The sequence below is a fragment of the Amblyomma maculatum genome, chromosome 7, assembly GCF_055883805.1.
Source record: "Amblyomma maculatum isolate TAMU_Amacu chromosome 7, ASM5588380v1, whole genome shotgun sequence".
Taxonomy (NCBI): Eukaryota; Metazoa; Arthropoda; class Arachnida; order Ixodida; family Ixodidae; genus Amblyomma; species Amblyomma maculatum.
Genome location: NC_139350.1, coordinates 34,073,254 through 34,079,253, shown reverse-complemented (window position 1 = coordinate 34,079,253; position 6,000 = coordinate 34,073,254). Strand labels below are relative to the sequence as shown.

Sequence of the window (6,000 nt, the reverse complement as noted above, 5' to 3'; positions counted from 1 at the left end):
GTGTACCAAAAGTTGTTCATGTCTTGAAAAAGACACTTTGTTGGCATACTGGTTTAATGCGTTCTGTTTCAATGCTGTGCTTTTTTAGGACACTCTGCGAGATTTGCTCTTCACTTCGAAAAGCCATGTGCGGATTGAAGGAACCATGATGGCAGCCTATGCCTGTTTCTCTTGCTTACCTACTTCCTGCATGGCCAGAAGCATTCGGTACGTTGTTTCGAACCCTTCTAAGTTTGTAGCTTCGCCACTTAGTGCATAAATATCTGGCATTTGCCAACTTTACAGCACAGCTGAAAAATCCCCTCACTTGAAGCTTATGAGGAATGATTTCAGTATCTTGCGCTCCCCCCACCTCCCCCCACCTCCCCCTTCCCGCTTTTCCCTGTGCCGAACGGTGCTCACGCTCCATTTTTCCATCCGATTGTGCGCTCTAGGCTACCGCGATGACAAGGCCGAAGATTACCTTTTACTGCCTCCGATGCCAACTATGCGCACAGTGCTAAGCTAGTTCATCCGAATGACTCGCTTCACCTAAGCTTTTACGGTGCTGCAAAACCGGGCTGTTTGCGATAACGAAGTCTACTCTCTAATTTAAGACGAAAAGAAAAAAAGCCTTCAGCCAAAAAGCAATCTCCACAGTATTGCTGGCGCCAAATTTGGTCTGAAAAATCTAACTTTTGGACACCATAGGGTCCGAAATATCGGTCGTGAAAATGTACACACTCCTATGGGGCACGTGATGATTCCTGGATGAATTCCGAAATATCGCGCTTGTCCGAATTATTGGAGTTCGAAAAATTGATCGGCTACTGTAACGCATTTTCAAAAACAGTTTGCAGCAGTGTTAGTGATCAGTTGGTCCCAAGGCATGGCCAGAAAGCAAAGAGCATCTGGAAGACTAGTCCACGTGTGCTCCCAAAGATCGATCACAAAGAGAAGTTGCCTCACTGAAAGCCTCTTAAAGTGGTGTTTTACACATCCGGTGGCTGTGGGTACCTTGCCGTGTTCGCAGGCAAGAGCGTGACGGTGACATTTATTAGTGCCGCAGGACTACCGTATTTACTCGCATATAGGTCGACCACGAATATAGGTCGACCCCTGTTCACTAGGCTCGTCGAGGAATAAAACAAAAATTGTTCAAATGTAAGTCGACCAATATTTTTTGGAAAGCCGAGCAACACATACACGACAAACCTTTATTCATAATGAACTTGGCCACTAAGTTTCGCTAGGCGCTGTCAGAAGAAGCCACATCATTGTCGAAACTGTTTTTCTCTTGGGATACTTCACAGGCGACCTCTGCATCCCAAATGACGTCGTCCTCACTGCCATCGAGTGCATTCGAAATACAGCATTTTTTTAATGCTGTTCTGATTATCTCCGTTGGAAGGTCTTGCCACGCATCTTTTACCCATGTCGCCACTTCGCTGTGCGAGGCCTTCTTGCGACGTCCCGTTGGCGTTATGGCTGCACTGTCGTTCGCTAGCCACTCCTTGCAGTATTTGGAGATGCGGTCCTTAAAAGGTTTATTGATGGTCACATCCAGCAGTTGCAATTGAGACGTCATACCACCAGTTATGACGACCAAGTCTGTGCCTGCCTTCTGTAGGGCTTCCTTGACGCCCGGGCAAATGTGGCCTCTGAACGAGTCCAAGACCAGTATGTTCGGAAAGCTCAAGCCAGCACCTGGTCGCTTCATCCAAACAGTCTTGAACCATTCTTTGGCCATTTCTTCGTTCATAAATCCCTTTTCATTATCGCGGATGATTACTTTTTTCAGGAACGATTCATTTTTTGGAAGAGTCTTCCGGCGAAACACGATGTATGACGGTAACTTCCAGCCATCTGCAGTGCAGCACAGCATGACAGTAAAGCGCGTTTGCTCATAAGCAGTCATCTACAAGTGCACGTCTTTTGCCCCCTTTGTTGTTATGGTGGTACGACTGTGCATGTCCAAAGTATACAGGCGTTTGGTCGGCGTTCCCTCTCTGGCCAAGACCATAATCCTTTTCACGCCGGAGCTTCAGAACGTAGTGCTGAAATTCTATCAGCCGTTCCTCATACTCTGTCGGCAAACGCTGGCAGATGGTCGTTCTACGACGAAGGGAGAGTCCGTTGCACCGCATAAATTTTTGAACCCAACCCCGACTCGCTTTGAATGTCGACCGACCTATCCCCTCTCGCTGCGCCAATTGCCGAGCCTTCATTTGTATGTCCTCACATGACACCTGGAGACCGTTCGCAAGCTCCTCTTCCACATGAAGACTCAATTCTTTTTCGAGAGCTTCATACCTCCTGGTTCAGTTCAGTTTAGTCGTTCAGTCGTGTCCGACTCTTCGTGACCCTATGGACCATGTCACGCCACGCTTTCCGGTCTCTCACTATCTTCCTAACATCACATAACTTCATCTGCAGTGGCTCGAGGATGCCATCTAACCATCGCGTTCGCTGCCTACCCCTTCTCCGGCGACCCTCAACCTTTCCCAACATCAAATCTTTCTCCAGCGACTCCTCTCTTCTCATCAGATGACCAAAGTAGCTGAGCTTTAACTTTAAAATTTGACCCTCCAATGAGCAGTCAGGGTTTATGGTCGACAATATCGACTGATTTGATCTTCTGGCAGTCCAAGGAACTCTCAAGAGTCTTCGCCAGCACCACAATTCAAACGCGTCAATTCTTCAGCGGTCAGCCTTTTTCACAGTCCAACTCTCGCATCCATACATCACAACTCATACCTCATACCTCATCATCATACCTCCTGGTTGCTGGCCCACAAAAAGCACGACACCGCCCGTTGCAAGTAAACAGTCGATCGCGCTGTTTCCGCCAACCCCTAATCCACTTTTCGTTTACATCGAACTCGTGCTGAGCGGCACAGTTGTTCGAGTTCTTCGCAAAAAGAATCGCTTGTCGCTTGAAGTCGGCGGTGAAGCTCTGTCGACGTGACATCATTACTCAAGCAGCAAAAGCAGCAAAATTGTGAATGCAATCTCAGAATGGTGATGGAGATGTATAGCAGAGGGAAACAACAAAGACAGGCTTTCCGAGGTATGCGAGCTCCGTACGAAGCCTGCAAAGTCGACAACCTGAAAGCAGACGTCAGCGCCACCTTTATGAATTGGTTATACCAGTGATTCTTTTAATGAGCAACATTGTTGCGACTTATTAATTTCACTAGCACTTTTGCTGGACTTGTAGCAAATTTTTCATTTTTAATATTTGTATTATGCGTGACTGTGGCTGCGGCTTCGACATGCATGCCAGAGCGTTTGTTTTGGTCACGACCTCCTCTATAAACTGGCTTTGGTACCTATTTAAATGTAGACTGCTTCATATGCTGTCTACCACATGATAAGACCACAGAAACAAGCGAACACAGGAACGAGCTAAAGAGCCATGCGGGTGCACACTGCAATTCGCTGTTATTTTTTGCTGTGAGGTCACTGCTCTATCGTCGGCTCGCCGGCATGGCCATCTCGAATGCAGTCGGCAGCATTCAAAGTACAGTGGACTCCTCTTAAATGGAACTTGAAGGGGATTCAGAAAGTGTTCCATTTATCAGAAGTTTCATTTAAGCAAAGTACACATATTTCGTGATGCAAAACTTTATTCAAATTGTTCCAAGCCTTACTGTTGTGGATGCAAAGAAAAAAATGAATCAATCTTAGTTTGCTTAACATTCTTCAATTGCTTTTTAAGGGGAGATGCTACTCGAAAACATTTTTTTCTTAATATTGATGCTAGGTGAATGAAAATTGCACCACTTATAGAGATTGATCTCCTCTTTCTAAACATGCTTTTAGTTTTAAAATAGCTTAATGTTTTCATATTCTAAATGCCATGCATAAGTGAAAAACAATGCATGTTTGTGCAGCTGCTGTACATAGCAGCAAGCATGGTAGGGAAGAGCCAACTAGTTCTTCTTGTCCCCAACACTCCACTGAGTGCAAATAAGCAACATAGCAACATTCCCTTGGCATGCAATGTTTTGAGACAATTTTATATCTGGTGCCTTGTTTTTAGTGGCTAGCACCAGATAATTTTTTTAATTTGCATGCCCAAAAATACTGCTGATTGCATTTAAACCTAGATACTTGCATTCTACACATCCTAAAGATTATGCATGCCAAATTTGGTGTTGATTGAACTAAAATAACGACATAAAATATTGTGCACAAAACTCATATTCGGCCCAAAATACGAATTCGAGAAAAATGCGATTTAAAGATACAAAAGCTGTTTATTGCTGTTGTAGCAGCACTATCTGCATGAAAATTGCACACAATGCAGGTCAGGGTATTATGATACAGTGCACAGTTTTAGAATTCACCAGCATCATATGTTGCTCCCACAGTGACATTGTGAGCAGCATTCTCAAGGCGTGCTTTCTTGGCTATTTAGTGATGCTGAGACCTTGCTTCTGTCAGCCACTGCTTTGTAACCACAAGGTGCACATTTTTTGTTATGGCATTAAACTCCTTATGGTGCACTTGTTTTGGCAAACCAAGAACCACACAAAATCGGGAAAGTTGATTGTATCCAGCACCAATAACGAGCGCCGCAACCCCTGCATTGACGTTCACGGCAAAAATCTCCCTCGGGCTGGCTGAAGGGCGTCGTCCACCGGAGCTGCACACCGCGCACGACTACGACACAACGGACGTGGCACACGCTACACTGCTGCAACGCAGCTCTAGAAACGACGAGAGTCCTTTTCACTTCTTGGCCAACTCGCGAACGGAAAGTTAGCACCGTCCGCGCTCCCGACATGCTGCTCGCTCGCCAGTGCGTTCGCGGCACCGATCTCGCCGATAAAGGCACTCGCCGTACTAGGTCTCCTCAACGCTCGAAGATCCTTATCTTCTTATCCAATGCACTGACGAAATCGTCTAAGCTGTCACTGAAACTTCAGTGCCCAGCCGGCTTCGAGCTGTCAAAAGTGTCGCCTCCGCCGAGGTTAGGCCTAGCTTCCGCGGACGTCTCCACTGCACGCCGTTTCACTTTGCCGGTGACTTCCCTTGAATGCGTGGTTTGATCGGTACTTTCGACACCGAAAGTCACGTTGCTTCTCGGATTCTATCGCAGCGACGAGCACGGAGATGCGTGAAATTTTGAAAACATGCCGAGAGAAAACTAGCGGGCAAGCGTGACAGCGAGCTACGCGTCGCATGAAGAGCAGACGAGCTATGGCCGCTTCCCACACTGACAGCCAATGGCGTGGTCGAAATCGCACCACGTGATTTAAATGGCCAGTGAAAATGCTAGGTTTGGGCGGCGAAACTTTTTTTTTATTATTATTTGCTGGGGGTTTGTGAAGCGGCAAAGCCAGCTTTAGGGAGAAAAAGCGTAGGTCTGCCGCCTTGCAAAATTTCAGTGGCGTGCGACGCCGCGATTTGACGCGTCACGCGCTTGAACATGGGTCGTATCTGCCCCTTCTTTAGCCACCTTGCGTGCTTTAACAGACTTTTTAAATGATTTCGCGACTGTTTTCGGCTCTGATTTTTTTATATATTAAAGAGGAAGGATCAGTGTTGCTGAAACAGTCAAAATCACAAAAGTGACTTTTTTACTGAAAATCGCCGTTTTTCGACCCGCGTCTCCCCTTAAAGAAGTAAGTGTGCATACTCGACAAGCTTGGCAGAAATTCAACACACCCCTCGTGTTCAAAGTAGTGTTGCAGAAGTGCAACAGCATCTTTAGCTGCACTGTCTGGCACTGCGCTTAGCTCAGGGTCCTCACACTCGTCACTGGAGGAGGAGGACTGGTCGTCGGCTTGCACCTTGGCAATCATTTCTTGAAGACTTTCCTCACGACAGGTGCGCACGTGGGCATCCACAGCCTCATAGTCCTGTCGCGAAAAAGGAGCAGAGGGCACTACCTGCCTGAATATAGCGTCGGCTTCTACAGCTTCTGTATCGGTAGCACTAGCCTCTTCATGAGGTAATGGTTCATGAGCTTTGAAGCCTGCATGGTGGAAGCACCTCTGCACTGTTGTCGCC

General features: G+C 46.8%; 1 long non-coding RNA gene across 1 annotated transcript in view; it reads left to right on the top strand.

Moving 5' to 3' along the window:
- LOC146182946 (uncharacterized) overlaps positions 1-6,000 on the top strand; it is a 44,386-nt gene continuing 38,386 nt past the window's right edge. The window contains exon 1 of the long non-coding RNA XR_014708447.1: positions 1-207. This is a non-coding gene — a long non-coding RNA (uncharacterized LOC146182946). The remainder of the gene's footprint in view (positions 208-6,000) is intronic.